The 18,750-nt window shown below is 38.0% G+C and overlaps 2 non-coding genes across 2 annotated transcripts; both read left to right on the top strand.

The window, feature by feature from the left end:
• The first annotated feature begins 4,918 nt into the window (after nucleotides 1-4,918).
• Nucleotides 4,919-5,026, top strand: LOC112731321 (small nucleolar RNA R71). The gene has a single exon (XR_003167104.1). It is a non-coding gene; the product is annotated as a small nucleolar RNA R71 (small nucleolar RNA).
• A 13,348-nt stretch (nucleotides 5,027-18,374) lies between these two features.
• LOC112731405 (small nucleolar RNA R71) lies at nucleotides 18,375-18,482 on the top strand. The gene has a single exon (XR_003167184.1). It is a non-coding gene; the product is annotated as a small nucleolar RNA R71 (small nucleolar RNA).
• Nucleotides 18,483-18,750: the final 268 nt, after the last annotated feature.

Below are 18,750 nucleotides of genomic sequence, written 5' to 3'. Positions count from 1 at the left end.
TACCACGAAGGTTCTAACCTCACGGACTCGGTCCGTGGATTAGAGACCCAAGAGACTATAATCCGGCTGTCATCCAATGACTATGTTGAATATCATGTAGACCGCTTGTGGTTGTCAGGCATGCGGATCTTGGCTAAGCGAGTAACGAAGATAGTGGGTGATTGTCACGGGTCACCCCTTCATTCTGACTTAACTGAATTAAGTACGAGAGTATATCTTGGAGAAGTAGTAAGCGAGAATTGAAAGAGAAACAATAGTACTTGCATTAATTCATGAAGAACAGCAGAGCTCCGCACCTTAATCTATGAGGTGTAGAAACTCCACCGTAGAAAATACATAAGAGAAAAAGGTCTAGGCATGGCCGAATGGCCAGCCTCCCCAAATGTGAAAAATGGCATAAGCCAAAAAGTTCAAAGATCTATTCTATTTATAAAACAATAGGAAAGACTAGTATTTATACTAAACTAGTTACTAAGGATTACAAAAAATAAGTAACTAAGTACAGATAGTGCAGAAATCCACTTACAGGGCCCACTTGGTGTGTGCTTGGGCTGAGCATTGAGCTTTACACGTGCATAAGCCTTTTCTGGAGTTAAATGCCAGCTTGGATGCCAGTTTGGGCGTTTAACTCCAGTTCTGGTGCCAGTTTTGGCGTTTTACGCCAGAAAAGGGTCTCTGGCTGGTGTTTAAACGCCAGTTTGGACGATCAAATCTCGGGTAAAGTATGAACTATTATACGTTGCTGGAAACCTCAAGATGTCTACTTTCCAACGTAATTGAGAGCGTGCCAATTGGACTTCTGTAGCTCCAGAAAATCCACTTCGAGTGCAGGAGGGTCAGAATCCAATAGCATCTGTAGTCCTTTCTCAGCCTCTGAATCAGATTTTTGCTCAGGTCCCTCAATTTCAGCCAGAAAATACCTAAAATTACAGAAAAAATACACAAACTCATAGTAAAGTCTAGAAATGTGATTTTTGTATAAAACTAATAAAAATATAATAAAAAGTAACTAAAACATACTAAAAACTATGTAAAAACAATGCCAAAAAGCGTATAAATTATCCGCTCATCACAACACCAAACTTAAATTGTTGCTTGTCCCCAAGCAACTAAAAACAAAATAGGATAAAAAGAAGAGAAAATACAATAAATTTCAAAATATCAATGAAACTTAGTTCTTAATTAGATGAGCGGGACTAGTAGCTTTTTGCTTCTGAACAGTTTTGGCATCTCACTTTATCCTTTGAAGTTTAGAATGATTGGCATCCATAGGAACTCAGAATTCAGATAGTGTTATTGATTCTCCTAGTTTAGTATGTTGATTCTTGAACATAGCTACTTTATGAGTCTTGGCCGTGACCCTAAGCTTTTTGTTTTCCAGTATTACCACCGGATACATAAATGCCACAGATACATAACTGGGTGAACCTTTCCAGATTGTGACTCAGCTTTGCTAGAGTCCCCAGTTAGAGGTTCCCAGAGTTCTTAAGCACACTCTTTTTGCTTTGGATCATGACTTTAACCACTCAGTCTCAAGATTTTCACTTGGACCTTCATGACACAAGCACATGGTTAAGGACAACTTGATTTAGCCACTTAGGCCAGGATTTTATTCCTTTGGGCCCTCCTATCCATTAATGCTCAAAGCCTTAGATCCTTTTTACCCTTGCCTTTTAGTTTAAAGGGTTATTGGCTTTTTCTGCTTGCTTTTTCTTTTTCTTTCTTTTTCTTTATTTTTCGCCCCCTTTTTTTCGCAAGCTTTTTGTTTTTCACTGCTTTTTCTTGCTTCAAGAATCAATTTTATGATTTTTCATATTATCAATAATATTTCTCTCTTTTCATTATTCTTTCAAGAGCCAACAATTTTAACATTCATAAACTTCACTATAAAAAATATGCACTGTTCAAGCATTCATTCAGAAAGCAAAAAGTATTGCCACCACATCAAAATAATTAAACTATTTTCAAGATAGAATTCGAAATTCATGTACTTCTTTTTCTTTTTCAGAAAACATTTTTCATTTAAGAAAGGTGAAGGATTCATGGAACATTCATAGCTTTAAGACATAGACACTAAACACTAATGATCATGTAATAAAGACACAAACATAGTCAAAACATAAAGCATAGAAACGAAAATAGAAAAGAAAATAAACAAGGAGATTAAAGAACGGTTCCACCTTAGTGATGGTGGCTTCTTCTTCCTCTTGAAGAACCAATGGAGTTCTTAAGCTCCTCTATGTCTCTTCCTTGCCTTTGTTGCTCAATGTTGGAACTCAATTCTCCTAAAGAGGTGTTGAGTTGCTCACAATATTTTTGTGGAGGGAAATGCATCCCTTGAGGTATCTCAGGGATTTCTTGATGAGGAATTTCCTCATGCTCTTGTTGAGGTCCATGAGTGGGATCTCTTATTTGCTCCATCCTCTTTCTAGTGATAGGCTTTTGAGATGAATCTCTCCATCTCCCATGACTCGGAATTGGAAGCAACTGCCTTCCCTTTCCTCTTCCTAGAGGTTTCTCCGGCCTTAGCTGCCATTAGTGGTCATGGAAAGCAAAAAACTGAGCTTTTCCACACCAAACTTAAAAACTTTGCTCGTCCTCGAGTAGAATAAGATAGAAGGGAGTAGAAGAAGAGTGATGCAATTAATTTTGAAAACTTATTATTGTATACAAGAAAAATTAAAAAGAGTTGAAAAGAATTTGGGAAGATATGTAAGTTTTAAAAATGTTTTGGAAGGAATTGAAAAGAATTGAAAAAGAATTAAAAAGAATTGGAAAGATTATTAATTTTTGAAAATAGAAATTGAAAGATGAAAGTTTAAAATCTGTTTGATGCAAAAAATTATGAATTAAAACATAAAAAATTGAAAAAAATTGAATTGGAAACAAAATTACCTCCCTTGTGTCATCCTGGCGTTAAACGCCCAGAATGCTATCCATTCTGGCGTTTAACGCCCACTTGACTGCCTCTTTGGGCATTTAACACCCAGCCAGATACCCTGGCTGGCGTTAAACGCCAGGAATCCTTCTTTACTGGGCATTTTTCTGAACACCCAGAATGCTGCCTGCATGGGCGTTAAATGCCCATTCTGCTATCCTTACTGGTGTTTAAACGCCAGTAAGCCTGTCCTCCAGGATGTGTTGTTTTTTATTCTATTTTTGATTTCGCTTTAATTCTGTAGCTGTTTTTATGATTCCACATGATCTTCAACCTAAAGAAAACATAACATGGCAATGGAAAACAAATGTCTATAAAAAATAAATATAATTAAATAACATTGGGTTGCCTCCCAATAAGTGCTTCTTTAATGTCAATAGCTTGACAGTGAGCTCTTGGAGAGCTTCATAGAGACTCAGAGCTTAATGGTGGCCTCCCAACACCAAACTTAGAAGTTGAGTGTGAGGGCTCTGTTTGACTCTGTATTGAGAGAAGCTTTTCATGCTTCCTCTCCATGGTTACAGAAAAAGATTCTTGAGCCTTAAACACAAAGTAGTCCTCATTCAATTGAAGGACTAACTCTCCTCTGTCCACATCAATCGCAGCCCTTGCTGTGGCTAGGAAGGGTCTTCCAAGGATAATGGATTCATCCTCATCCTTCCCAGTGTCTAGGATTATGAAGTCAGCAGGGATGTACAGGCCTTCAACCTTCACTAAGACATCCTCTACAAGTCTATAAGCCTATTTCATTGATTTGTCTGCCATCTCTAGTGAGATTCCTGCAGCTTGTACCTCAAAAATCCCTAGTTTCTCCATTACAGAGAGTGGCATGAGATTTATACCTAACCCCAGGTCACACAGAGCCTTCTCAAAGGTCATGGTGCCTATGGTACAAGGTATTAAGAACCTTCCGGGATCTGGTTTCTTCTGAAGTAATTTCTGTTGAACCAAGGCATTCAGTTTCATGATTACTCCTAGATACTGAGCTACTTGCTCTTCAACAATATCTTTATCTTCATCTTTATCAGAGGAAGAATCTTCATCAGAGCTCATGAACTGCAGCATTAAGTTCCATGGAATCTCTATGGTCTCTATATGAGCCTCAGATTCCTTTGGTTCCTCAATAGGGAACTCCTTATTGTTCATTGGACGTCCAGCAAGGTATTCCTCACTGGAAATCACTGCCTTTTTACTCTCTCCAGGTTCGGCCACTTTGGATATAGTTATGGCCTTGCACTTTCTTTTGGGATTCTCTTCTGTATTGCTTGGGAGAGTACTAGGAGGAGTTTCAGTAACTCTTTTACTCAGCTGACCCACTTGTGCCTCCAAATTTCTGATGGAGGACCTTGTTTCAGTCATGAAACTGAGAGTGGTCTTAGATAGATCAGAGACTATGGTTGCTAAGTCAGAGAGGCTCTGCTTAGAATTCTCTGTCTGTTGCTAATAAGATGATGGAAAAGGCTTGCTATTGCCAAAACGAATTTTCCCACCATTATTATTATTGAAGCCTTGTTGAGGCTTCTATTGATCCTTCCATGAGAAATTTGGATGATTTCTCCATGAAAGATTATAGGTGTTTCCATAAGATTCTCCCATGTAATTCACCTCTTCCATTGCAGAATTATCAGGGTCATAAGCTTCTCCTTCAGAGGAAGCTTCTTTAGTACTGCCGGATGCAGCTTGCATTCCAGTCAGATTCTAAGAAATCATATTGACTTGCTGAGTCAATATTTTATTCTGAGCCAATATGGTATTCAGAGTATCAATCTCAAGAACTCCTTTCTTCTGATTCATCCCATTATTCACAGGATTTCTTTCAGAAGTATACATGAACTGGTTATTTGCAACCATTTCAATGAGTTCCTAGGCTTTTACAGGTGTTTTCTTCAGATGAAGAGATCCATCAGCAGAGTGGTCCAATGACATCTTGGAAAATTCATACAGACCATCATAGAATATACATAAGATGCTCCATTCTAAAAGCATGTCAGAAGGACACCTTCTGATCAATTGCTTGTATCTTTCCCAAGCTTCATAGAGGGATTCACCTTCCTTCTGTCTGAAGGTTTGGACTTCCACTCTAAGCTTGCTCATCTTTTGAGTTGGAAAGAATTTGGCCAAGAAAGCATTGATCAACTTTTTCCAAGAGTTCAGGCTTTCTTTAGGTTATGAATCCAACCATATCCTAGCTCTGTCTCTTACAGCAAAGGGGAAAAGTATAAGTCTGTAGACCTTGGGATCAACCCCATTGGTCTTAACAGTATCACAGATCTGCAAGAATTTAACTAAGAACTGATGAGGATCTTCCAGTGAAAGTCCATAAAACTTGCAATTCAGCTGCATTAGAGAAACTAATTGAGGCTTAAGCTCAAAGTTGTTTGCTCCAATGGCAGAAATTGAGATACTTCTTCCATAGAAGTCAGAAGTTGGTGCAGTAAAGTCACCAAGCACCTTCCTTGCATCTCCACCATTATTGTTGGGTTCGGCTGCCATGTCTGCTTCTTTTTCAAAATTTTATGTAAGGTCCTCTCCGGAGTGTTGTGCTTTAGCTTCTCTTAGCTTACTCTTTAGTGTCCTTTCAGGTTCATAATCAGCTTCAACAAGAATGTCCTTATCCTTGTTCCTGCTCATATGAAAAAGAAGAGAACAAAGAGAGAATGGGAATCCTAGAGATTCCTTTATGTGAGTATAAGAATAGAAGAATAGAAGAATGAGAAGAGAGAGGAGATGAGTAATTTCAAACAGAGAGAAGAGAGAGGGTTCGAATTATGAGTAGAAGAGAAGTGTTAGTAACTAAATAAATAAATAGAAAGAGATGAGAGAGAGAGAGAGAGAGAGAGTATTCGAATTTTAATTAAAATAAAAGAAAAGTGTTTTTGTTTTTTTTTTAATTATAAGTTAGAATTCGAATTTTAAAAGAAGAAATAAAAGCAAATTGAAAACTAAATAAATTAATTAATTAAAAAGATTTTTGAAAAATTTGTTAGTTAGTTTTCGAAATTAATGAGAGAGAAAAGTAGTTAGGTGGTTTTGAAAAAGATAAGAAATAGTAAAATTTTTAAAATTAAAACAAACAAATCAAGTAATTAGTTGAAAAGGTTTGAAAGTCAAATTTTTGAAAAGATAAGAAGTTAGAAAAAGATTTTGAAATTTATTTTGAAAAAGAATTGAAAAAGAAATTAAAAAGATGTGATTTTTAAAATTAAAGTTGATGACTTGACTAACAAGAAACTAAAAGATATGATTCTAGAATTTAAAGATTGAACCTTTCTTAACAAGAAAGTAACAAACTTGAAATTTTTGAATCAAAACATTAATTGTTAGTAAAGTTTTCAAAAATATGAAATAAAAATAAGAAAAAGATTTTGAAAATTTATTTAAAAAAATTCAAAAATATTAAGAAAAAAAATGAAAAAGATTTGATTTTTGAAAAAGATTTGAAAAGATAAAGTTTTTAAATTGAAATTTTGACTTGACTAACAAGAAACAACTAAATTTTAAAAAGTTTTGACAAAGTCAACTCAAAATTTCGAAAATTATTAGAAGAATAAGGAGAAGATATTTTTTTGACTTTTGAATTTTTAATGAGGAAAGAGAAAAATAACAAAATGGAACAAAACATAAAAATTTAAGATCAAAACAAATAATGCATGCAAAAACACTTTGAATTCCAAGATGAACACCAAGAACACTTTGAAGATCATGATGAACATCAAGAACATATTTTTGAAAATTTTTAAGAAAAGAAAGACATGCAAGACACCAAACTTAAGAACTTTGTACTAGGGACACTAAAAATTTGAAAATGCATATGAAAAACAAGAAAAGACACAAAACAAAAAAACTACAGTTCAAACAAGGAAAATCATCAAGAACAACTTGAACATCAAAGAAGAACATAATGCATGAATTTTCGAAAATTTTAAGAAAATTAAAAAGATGCAATTGACACCAAACTTAAAATTTGATGCTAGACTCAAACAAAAAACACAAATTTTTTTTTGGTTTTATGATTTTATTAATTTTTTTGTAATTTTAATTTTTTTTGAAATTAAAAATAAAAAAGCTTAAACATAAAATAAAGTTACCCAATCTAAGCAACAAGATGAACCGTCAGTTGTTCAAACTCGAACAATCCCCGGCAACGGCGCCAAAAACTTGGTGCACGGAATTGTGATCACACTTTTCACAACTTCGCACAACTAACCAGCAAGTGCACTGGGTCGTCCAAATAATACCTTACGTGAGTAAGGGTCGATCCCACGGAGATTGTCGACTTGAAGCAAGATATGGTCATCCTGTAAATCTTAGTCAGGCGGATTCAAATGGTTATGCGGATTTGATAATTAAAAGATAAATAAAACATAAATTAAAATAAAGATACTTGACGTGGCGGAAATTGGCGAGTTAAGAAATTGTTATAAGAGATACGTTGCAAGTACAGTTCTTAACCAACCGAAAATCTGTTTATCAATTTAGAAGGGTTGTCACAAAAATTAAAATTAAAATACTGAGAGTATGAATCCCAGGTCGTCTCCCAACGAGTTGCAGAAAGGTGTGCTATTTTATTAATCAGATGTTTTCTAAAATGAGTTGAGTTGGTAAATAGGAAATTAAATTAGAGAATTTATGTATTTTAAATAAAGACCTTGACTAGGAGTAGATTAGTTGGAAGCCCTATTCTTGTTGGAGTACTCTCAAGATTAATTGGTAATTGAAGGTTGTTCTGCTTAGTTATCCTTTACTAGGTAAAGGAAAGTGAATCAAGTTGGAAAGCTATTTCTGGTCACAAGTCCTGATCCTGTCCCTTGGGAAGGACTAGTGTTAATCACTAGAGGGTGATCCAACAATAAACCTAATTACAATTTTTCTTTTAAGTAATCCAACTCAAGGTTTCCTTTCAATCATCTCCCAATCAAGTTATGGAACTACTCGCTCATTATGAATGTAAATTTCACAAAATAAGGAAGAGAAATAAAGAAAGACATGATAAATAGTAATTAAAACGATCAATTAAATATAGAAGTAATTCTTATATTAATAAATTCTAAAATAATCCAATAGTAATTATGAATAAATAAAGGACATGGAAAAGTAAGTGAAAAGTAAGGAAACAAACTAGAATGACGAAGTCTTGACGGAGGTAATAACTCTTCTCAATGTTCCAATCCAAAAAGCAATAAAAATCAAATCCTAAAAACTATGAATGTGTAGAGAGAAAACCTAGAGGAGGAGTAAAATCAGATCTAAAACTAAAATTAGATGGAATGAATGTTGTTGTTCGGTCTCTGCATGTTCCCTGGCTCTAATCTGCTTCTCTGGGCCAAAAACTGGGTCAAAACAGGGCCCAAAATTGCCCCCAGTGAATTCTGCAGATTCTGCAGATCGCGCATGTCACGCGATCGCATCATCCAGGCGTTTGCGTCATCCAGCATTTTGCCTTTCCACACGTGCGCGTCGTCTACGCCTTCGCGTCACTGGTGCAGTTTCCAATCCGCGCGGTCACTTGAGCCATGCGTCTGCGTCACTGCAATTTCTTCTATGTCACGCGGTCGCGTGAGCCATGCGCCTGCGTCACTTCTCGCTGGTCATCTCCTTAATTTCTTGTGTTCCTTCCATTTTTGCAAGCTTCCTTTCCCAGTCTCCAAGTCATTCATGCCCTATAAAGCCTGAAACACTTAACACACAGATCACGGCATCGAATGGAATAAAGGAGAATTAAAATACAAAATTAAAAGTCTCTAGGAAACAAGTTTTCAACCATAAAGTATTTTTAGGAAGGAATTATAAATGCATGCTTATTTAATGAATAAGTGCGTAAAGATTTGATAAAACCACACAATTAAACACAATATAAACCATAAAATAATGGTTTATCAACCTCCCCACACTTAGATATTAGCATGTCCTCATGCTTAGTTGAAGGAGATAAAATAAATGAGTAGGAACATGTAAAGCTCATGCAATGCAATGCAACCTATATATGTGAATGCAACTATTTGATTTTTGTCCACTTGGTTAAAAGTGAATAAGCTCTTCAAGACAATCACAAATCAAATTCCACTAATTCAATTCTTATACAGTGAGAACAGATAAAAATGCAAGAAGGTAGCTCATGAAAGCAGGGAACATAGAATTTAAGCATTGAACCCTCACTGATGATGTATGTATGCTCTAATCTCTCTAGTGTATAGGGTAATCACTCTATCCTTCTCTAATCATGCTTTCTAATTTTTGTTCTTCACCTAACCAATCAACAACATTTAATATACTAATGCAAACATCATGAGATCTTTTCAAGGTTGTAATGGGGCCAAGGTAAGGGCAGGGATACATATATGGTTAAGTAAGCTTATAAATTGAATCTTTAATTAACCCAAGCTTTAACCCACACATATGTACATTCTATATAACTTAAATTTCATACCTAGCTACCCAAAATTTTCCTTTCACATTCCTTACTCATGTATCAACTTTTATTTTAATTTTTATCATACATGCATTGATCCTTGAATTCTTAACTTAACATTGGGGTAATTTTGTCCCCTTATTTAATTATTGAATATTATATATATATATTACTATTTAAACATAAATATAAAAATAAACATAGCTTATCAATGCACATAGATTTCTAATTCTTGTAGTTTCACATGAGTAGGTACCCAAATTCCCATTATCTCATCATGACACATTCCCTTATTATCCTTTGTTCCCACAATTTTCCCATACTTAATTAACACACAATTCTATCTTAAGCTAACCAAAGATTCAATTAGGATATAAAATTGTTTTTCTGCTTAAGGTTAGTAATGTGGTAAAATACAGAACAAATGGGATGTAAAGGCTCAAAGTGGCTAACAAAGATAATTTGAAAGGGTAGGCTTAATTTGGATAAGTGAGCTAAACAAATAATGGCCTCAATCATATGCAAGCATATAAATATATTAAACATTGGACATATAGGATGAAACAAAATATAAATTACAATCATAGAGAAGTAAACACACAAGAACAGAATAATTATGGTTGAATAATGTAACCATGTATAAAGGCTCAAAGTCTCACAGGTTGTGTGTTCTTTAGCTCAAAAACCATGTTCCAAATATAACTTCAAGCAAATTTAACACAAAAGTTTAAATTAAAATTAGTGAAATTTTGTTCCAAAAATAGGGTCTTAGAAGAAACTTATTGTCTTTTCACTCAAGTAGAACATGCATGCAACTAATCTATTACTATGCAATCTATCCTATTCTACAAAAGAAAAACTAACTAAATATCCTATTTTATTGGTGTTAGGGAAGAGAATTTACCTTCGGAAGTCAGGTATTGACCGACCTCCCCACACTTAAGGCTTTGTACCGTCCTCGGTGCCATCTGTCAGGAACAAAGGGGGGCTGGTAGCAGTATCGCCACAGTCGGGATCGTCATGGCTCCCTGTGCTGGTAAAGGATGTGGAGTCTAGGGTGTCTGAGTCTCTGTATTTTCCCTTAAGTAGCTCCTTGAGGTGTGTGAATTGGTGCTTGTTACGGCGCTCTCTTAGCTTTGCTTTGTGTTCATGCCGATCCAACCTTTCAAGTATTTCATGGAGCAGTTGAGTGGTTGTAGGTGCTTGTGGTATTGAAGGAGGAATCTATTCAGCCGGTTCAGTAGGTTGGCTGGTAGTGGCTGCTGGAGGTCTGATATATTTCCCGTTAGGGACATACTGATCTTCCCGTGGAAGCATGGCTTTAGTGTCCCCAGCTCTGTAGGAGACTCCGGCTGCTGAGACAAGATCTGAAACCAAGGCGGGAAAAGGTAAGTTGCCCGCAATTTGTACGTGTCCCATAGCACTCCGAATGTGTCTTGGTAGGTTCAGAGGCTGGTCTGTACGGATGCACCATAGTAAAACGGCCATGTCTGCAGTGAAGGAGGACTGTGGGTGCTCGGAAAGATGTAATGGGACATAATCTGTGCCCATACTCGAGCCTCCAAGGTAAGTGCGGAAGCCGATATTCCCTTGGGATGGGAATGATGGTACCTGTAGATCCATCTGCTGCCAGGTAGTGCGATAACTCTGAGAACAGCGTCCCAGTCAAATTGGTACATTTGGCGCTTGAGTGCAGCTTCTTGAAATGCGTCCAGTCCTTCTGTAGTAGGGGGAAGATCTAGATCTCGTTGAATGGCTTCTTCTATAATGGGGACTTGCTTCTGTCCGACATAGATAGACTACAGGGTAGGCAGGTGGAAATTGGAGTAGAATTCTACTACCCAAGAAAGATTAACCTGCCGTGGCTGTCTCTGGAGGAAACCCCATTGTCTTCGTGTAATTTGTGGCTCAACAAATTCAGTAATATGGTTTGGGAGGATAAGAAGATGTTCATTGTTGTAACTCCTTTCTGCGAGGATGGGGAACATCTGCTCACAGTAGCGATTGATAAATCGTGCAGTGTCCTTTGATGGGAAGGCTTTCTCTTTATCATCAACCTTTATAATCCTCTTAATTCTTTTTGTTGAGGGTTTAACTGCAGTTGAAGATGGCTCTGCCACTAGTGCTCGTTTTGTTCCTCTCCTTGCTGTTGATTTGGGAGCAGCTTTCTCCTTGCCTTTCTTGGTGGCCATCTTGAAAGGGAGAAAAAAGAAAGTATGTCAAAATGTCAATGGGTAGAGCAAGAAAGAGAACGGGAAAGGTGGTAATCAATGCACATTAATAAAATGAATGATGTTAACACATGGTCATGACAACATGTGGAAAATCAACAATGGAAATATAACGAGTGCATATGGGGACAATTAAATGCAAGGTGTTTATTGGCATGCAGGCAAAGGCATGAGTAGCTGGTATGCGAAATTGTTACTCTGAGGTTGCAAAATTTGTTGTTCGTTCTCTCCTTGGCAATGACACCAATAACTGGTGCACAATACCATGGTCCAAACATAACTTCACAACTTCGCACAACTAACCAGCAAGTGCACTGGGTCGTCCAAGTAATAAAACCTTACGTGAGTAAGGGTCGATCCCACGGAGATTGTTGGTATGAAGCAAGCTATGGTCACCTTGTAAATCTCAGTCAGGCGGATATCAAATAGTTATGAAGTTTTCGAAAATAAATTATAAATAAATAGAAAATAAAGATAGAAGTACTTATGTAATTCATTGGTGAAAATTTCAGATAAGCGTATAGAGATGCTTTCGTTCTTCTGAACTTCTGCTTTCCTACTGTCTTCATCCAATCAGTCCTACTCCTTTCCATGGCAAACTTTATGTAAGGGCATCACCGTTGTCAATGGCTACATCCCATCCTCTTGTGAAAAAGGTCCAAATACTCTGTCACAGCACGGCTAAACATCTGAGGTTCTCGATCATACTGGAATAGGATTCACCCTCCTTTTGCGTTTGTCACTACGCCCAGCACTCGCGAGTTTGAAGTTCGTCACAGTCATTCAATCCCTGAATCCTACTCGAAATACCATAGACAAGGTTTAGACTTTCCGGACTCTCATGAATGCCGCCATCAATCTAGCTTATACCACGAAGATTCTGATTAAGAGATCCAAGAGATATTCATTCAATCTAAGGTGGAACGGAAGTGGTTGTCAGGCACGCGTTCATAAGGGAATGATGATGATTGTCACGTTCATCACATTCATATTGAAGTGCGAATGAATATCTTAGAAGCGGAATAAGTTGATTTGAATAGAGAAACAGTAGTACTTTGCATTAATTCATGAGGAACAGCAGAGCTCCACACCTTAATCTATGGAGTGTAGAAACTCTACCGTTGAAAAATACATAAGTGAAAGGTTTAGGCATGGCCGAATGGCCAGCCCCCAAATGTGATCAATATGATTTAAAGATGAACTAAAAATCATAAGATGTTTAAAAGACTAGTAAAAAGTTCTATTTATACTAAACTAGCTACTAGGGTTTACAGAAGTAAGTAATTGATGCATAAATCCACTTCTGGGGCCCACTTGGTGTGTGATTGGGCTGAGCTTGAAGTTTACACGTGGAGAGGTCATTCTTGGAGTTGAACGCCAGTTTGTAACGTGTTTCTGGCATTCAACTCTGGTTCGTGACGTGTTTCTGGCGTTTAACTCCAGACTGCAGCGTAGAACTGGCGTTCAACGCTCTTTTGCATCGTCTAAACTCGGCCAAAGTATAAACTATTATATATTGCTGGAAAGCCCTGGATGTCTACTTTCCAACGCAATTAGAAGCGTGCCATTTTGAATTTTGTAGCTCCAGAAAATTCACTTTGAGTCTAGGGAGGTCAGAATCCAACAGCATCAGCAGTTCTTCTTCAACCTCTGAATCTAATTTTTGCTCAAGTCCCTCAATTTCAGCCAGAAAATACCTGAAATCACAGAAAATCACACAAATTCATAGTAAAGTCCAGAAATGTGAATTTAACATAAAAACTAATAAAAACATCCCTAAAAGTAACTAGATCCTACTAAAAACATACTAAAAACAATGCCAAAAAGCGTATAAATTATCCGCTCATCACAACACCAAACTTAAATTGTTGCTTGTCCCCAAGCAACTGAAAATCAAATAGGATAAAAAGAAGAGAATATACTATAAATTCCAAACTATCAATGAAACATAGCTCCAATCAGATGAGCAGGACTTGTAGCTTTTTGCCTCTTGAATAGTTTTGGCATCTCACTTTATCCATTGAAGTTCAGAATGATTGGCATCTATAGGAACTCAGAGTTCAGATAGTGTTAGTGATTCTCCTAGTTCAGTATGTTGATTCTTGAACACAGCTACTTTATGAGTCTTGGTCGTGGCCCTAAGCACTTTGTTTTCCAGTATTACCACCGGATACATAAATGCCACAGACACATAATTGGGTGAACCTTTTCAGATTGTGACTCAGCTTTGCTAAAGTCCCCAATTAGAGGTATCCAGGGTTCTTAAGCACACTCTGTTTTTGCTTTGGACCTTGACTTTAACCGCTTAGTCTCAAGTTTTCACTTGACACCTTCACGCCACAAGCACATGGTTAGGGACAGCTTGGTTTAGCCGCTTAGGCCAGGATTTGATTCTTTTAGGCCCTCCTATCCACTGATGCTCAAAGCCTTGGGATACTTTTTATTTACCCTTGCCTTTTGGTTTTAAGGGTTATTGGCTTTTTGCTCTTGCCTTTTGGTTTTAAGAGCTTTTGGCTTTTTCTGCTTGCTTTTTCTCTCTCTCTTTTTTTTTCTATTTTTTTCGCTATTTCTTTTTTCTGCAAGCTTTTGTATTCACTGCTTTTTCTTGCTTCAAGAATCATTTTTATGATTTTTCAGATTATCAAATAACATGTCTCCTTGTCATCATTCTTTCAAGAGCCAACATATTTAACATTCTTAAACAACAACTTCAAAAGACATATGCACTGTTCAAGCATTCATTCAGAAAACAAAAAGTATTGTCACCACATCAATATAATTAAACTAAGTTCAAGGATAAATTTGAAACTCATGTACTTCTTGTTCTTTTGAATTAAAACATTTTTCATTTAAGAGAGGTGATGGATTCATAGGACATTCATAACTTTAAGACAAAGTTACTAAATACTAATGATCATGTAATAAGACACAAACATGGATAAGCACTTAACATAAATAAAACGAAAAATAGAGAATGTAAGAACAAGGAATGAGTCCACCTTAGTGATGGTGGCGTTTTCTCCTTGAGGAACCAATGATGTCTTTGAGCTCTTCTATGTCTCTTCCTTGTCTTTGTTGCTCCTCCCTCATTGCTTTTTGATCTTCTCTAATTTCATGAAGGATGATGGAGTGCTCTTGATGTTCCACCCTTAATTGTCCCATGTTGGAACTTAATTCTCCTAGGGAGGTGTTGATTTGCTCCCAAAAATTCTATGGAGGAAAGTGCATCCCTTAAGGTATCTTAGGGATTTCTTGATGGTGAGCTTCCTCATGCATTTCTTGAGCTCCATGAGTGGGCTCTCTTGTTTGCTCCATCCTTTTCTTAGTGATGGGCTTCTCTTCCTCAATGGGAATGTCTCCTTCTATGGAAGCTCCAGCTGAGTAACATAGATGGCAAATAAGATGAGGAAAAGCTAGCCTTGCCAAGGGAGAGGACTTTTCGGCTATTTTGTAGAGTTCAAAGGAGATGACTTCATGAACTTCTACTTCCTCTCCAATCATGATACTGTGGATCATGATGGCCCGGTCTATGGTAACTTCAGACTGGTTGCTAGTAGGAATGATTGAGCGTTGGATGAACTCCAACCATCCTCTAGCCACAGGCTTAAGGTCCAATCTTCTAAGTTGAACTGGTTTGCCTTTTGAGTCAGTCTTCCATTGAGCTCCTTCCACACATATGTCCATGAGGACTTGGTCCAGCCTTTGATCAAAGTTGACCCTTCTAGTGTAGGGGCGTGCATCTCCTTGCATCATAGGCAAGTTAAACGCCAACCTCACATTTTCCGGACTAAAATCTAAGTAATTCCCCCGAACCATGATGAGATAATTCTTTGGGTTCGGGTTCTTACTTTGATCATGGTTCCTAGTGATCCATGCATTGGCATAGAACTTTTGAACCATTAGGATACCGACTTGTTGGATGGGGTTTGTTAGAACTTCCCAACCTCTTCTTTGGATTTCATGTCGGATCTCCGGATACTCATTTCTCTTGAGCTTGAAAGGGACCTCGGGGATCACCTTCTTCTTGGCCACAACATCATAGAAGTGCTCTTGATGAGCTTTGGAGATGAATCTTTCCATCTCCCATGACTCAGAGGTGGAAGCTTTTGTCTTCCCTTTCCCTTTTCTAGAGGATTCTCCGGTCTTAGGTGCCATCAATGGTAATGGAAAAATAAAAAGCTTATGCTTTTACCACACCAAACTTAAAATATTGCTCACCCTCGAGCAAGAGAAGAAAGAATAGACGAAGAAGAAGAAGAAAATATGGAGGAGAGGAGGGAGAGGTGTATTCGGCCAAGAAGGGGAAGAGAGGGTTGTGTTGTGTGAAAATGAGGAAGAATGGAGGGCTTTATATAGGGAGGGGAGGGGGGTTTATTTTCGGCCATATAGGGTGGGTTTGGGTGGGAAATTGATTTTGAATTTTGAAGGTAGGCGGAGTTTATGAGGTAGGTTTATGGGGAAGAGTAGATGGATGTGAGTGGTGAAGTGGTGATAGGGAAGAGAGATTGAGGTGATTGGTGAGGGGTTTTGGGGAAGAGTGTTTATTGGGAAGAGAGGATGAACATTGAGAAGAGGGAAGAGAGTGAGTGGTGGTAGGTGGGAATCCTGTGGGGTCCACAGATGCTGAGTTGATCCTGTGGGGTCCACAGATCCTGAGGTGTCAAGGATTTGCATCCCTGCACCAATTAGGCATGTAAAATGCCTTTGCATGCAATTCTGGCGTTTAAACGCCGAATTGATGCTTGTTCTGGGCGTTCAGTGCCCATCTGCAGCATATTTCTGGCATTCAGCGCCAGCTCTTCCTCAGTGTGCATTTCTGGCATTCAACGCCAGATCCATGCTCTGTTCTGGCGTTGAACGCCAGCCAGATGCTCCTTACTGGCGTTTAAACGCCAGTAAGATCCTCCTCCAGGGTGTGATTTTTCTTCTGTTTTTTTTATTCTGTTTTCAATTTTTCTATTTATTTTGTGACTCCACATGATCATGAACCTAATAAAACATGAAATAACAATAAAAATAAAATAAAATTAGATAAATAAAAATTGGGTTGCCTCCCAACAAGCGCTTCTTTAATGTCAATAGCTTGACAGTGGGCTCTCATGGAGCCTCACAGATGTTCAGAGCATTGTTGAGACTTCCTAACACCAAACTTAGAGTTTGGATATGGGAGTTCAACACCAAACTTAAAGTTTGGTTGTGGCCTCCCAACACCAAACAGAGTTTGACTGTGGGGGCTTTGGTTGACTCTGTTTTGAGAGAAGCTTACTGTTCCTCTTTTCCATGTTTACAGAAGGATGTCCTTGAGTTTTAAACTCAAAGGAGTCCTCATTCAATTGAAGGACTAGTTCACCTCTGTTAACATCAATCACAGCTCTTGCCGTGGCTAGGAAGGGTCTTCCAAGGATGATGGAATCATCCTCATCCTTCCCAGTATCTAGGATTATGAAATCAGCAGGGATGTAAAGGCCTTCAACCTTTACTAATATGTCCTCTACTTGTCCATAAGCCTGTTTTCTGGAATTGTCTGCCATCTCTAATGAGATTTTAGCAGCTTGTACCTCAAAGATTCCCAGTTTCTCCATTACAGAGAGGGGCATGAGGTTTATCCCTGACCCAAGGTCACATAGAGCCTTCTCAAAGGTCATGGTACCTATGGTACAAGGTATTAGGAACTTTCCAGGATCCTGTTTCTTCTGAGGCAATCTCAATTGATCCAATGCGTTTAGTTCATTGGTAAACAGGGGAGGTTCATCTCCCCAAGTCTCATTACCAAATAAATTGGCATTCAGCTTCATGATTTCACCAAGGAACTCGGCAACTTGCTCTTCAATAACATCCTCATTGTCTTCTGAAGATGAATACTCATCAGAGCTCATGAAGGGCGTAAGGAGGTTTAATGGAATCTCTATGGTCTCTAGATGAGCCTCAGAGTCCTTTGGTTCCTCAAAGGAAAATTCCTTATTGATCACTGGACGTCCCAGGAGGTCTTCCTCACTGGGATACACGTCCTTCTCCCCTCTTGTGGGTTCGGCCATGATGGTCAGTTCAATGGCCTTGCACTCTCCTTTTAGATTTTCTTCTGTATTGCTTGGGAGAGTACTAGGAGGGATTTTAGTGATCCTTTTACTCAGCTGGCCTACTTGTGCCTCCAAATTTCTAATGGAGGACCTTGTTTCATTCATGAAACTCACAGTGGCCTTAGATAGATCAGAGACTAAATTTGCTAAGCTAGATAGATTCTGCTCAGAATTCTTTATCTATTGCTGAGTTGATGATGGAAAAAGGCTTGCTATTAAACCTGTTTCTTCCACCATTGTTAAAGACTTGTTGAGGCTTTTGTTAATCCTTCCATGAGAGATTTGGGTGATTTCTCCATGAGGGATTATAGGTGTTTCCATATGGTTCACCCATGTAATTCACCTCTGCTATTGCAGGGTTTTCAGGATCATAAGCTTCTTCTTCAGAAGATGCCTCTTGAGTACTATTGGATGTAGCTTGCATTCCATTCAGACTCAGAGAAATCATATCGACTTGCTGAGTCAATATTTTGTTTTGAGCCAATATGGCATTCACAGCATCAATTTCAAGAACTCCCTTCTTCTGAGGCGTCCCATTACTCACAGGATTCCTCTCAGAAGTGTACATGAACTGGTTGTTAGCAACCATGTCAATGAGTTCTTGAGCTTCTGCAGGCATTTTTTTTTAGGTGAATGGATCCACCTGCAGAAGTATCTAATGACATCTTAGCTAATTCAGACAGACCATCATAGAATATATCCAGGATGGTCCATTCTGAAAGCATGTCAGAAGGACACTTTTTGGTCAGTTGCTTGTATCTCTCCCAAGCTTCATAGAGGGATTCACCTTCTTTCTATCTGAAGGTTTGAACATCGACTCTAAGCTTGCTCAGCTTTTGAGGAGGAAAGAACTTGGCTAAGAAAGCCGTGACCAGCTTATCCCAATAGTTCAGGCTATCTTTGGGTTGAGAGTCCAACCATATTCTAGCTCTATCTCTCACAGCAAACGGAAAAAGCATGAGCCTGTAGACTTCAGGATCTACTCCATTAGTCTTAACAGTATCACATATCTGCAAGAATTCAGTTAAAAACTGAAAAGGATCTTCAGATGGAAGTCCATGAAACTTGCAGTTCTGCTACATCAGAGAAACTAAT

This window comes from Arachis hypogaea, chromosome 12, assembly GCF_003086295.3.
Source record: "Arachis hypogaea cultivar Tifrunner chromosome 12, arahy.Tifrunner.gnm2.J5K5, whole genome shotgun sequence".
In the NCBI taxonomy this organism is placed as follows: Eukaryota; Viridiplantae; Streptophyta; class Magnoliopsida; order Fabales; family Fabaceae; genus Arachis; species Arachis hypogaea.
The sequence above is the reverse complement of the archived record's forward strand: the minus strand, read 5'-3'. Positions and strand labels throughout refer to the sequence as shown.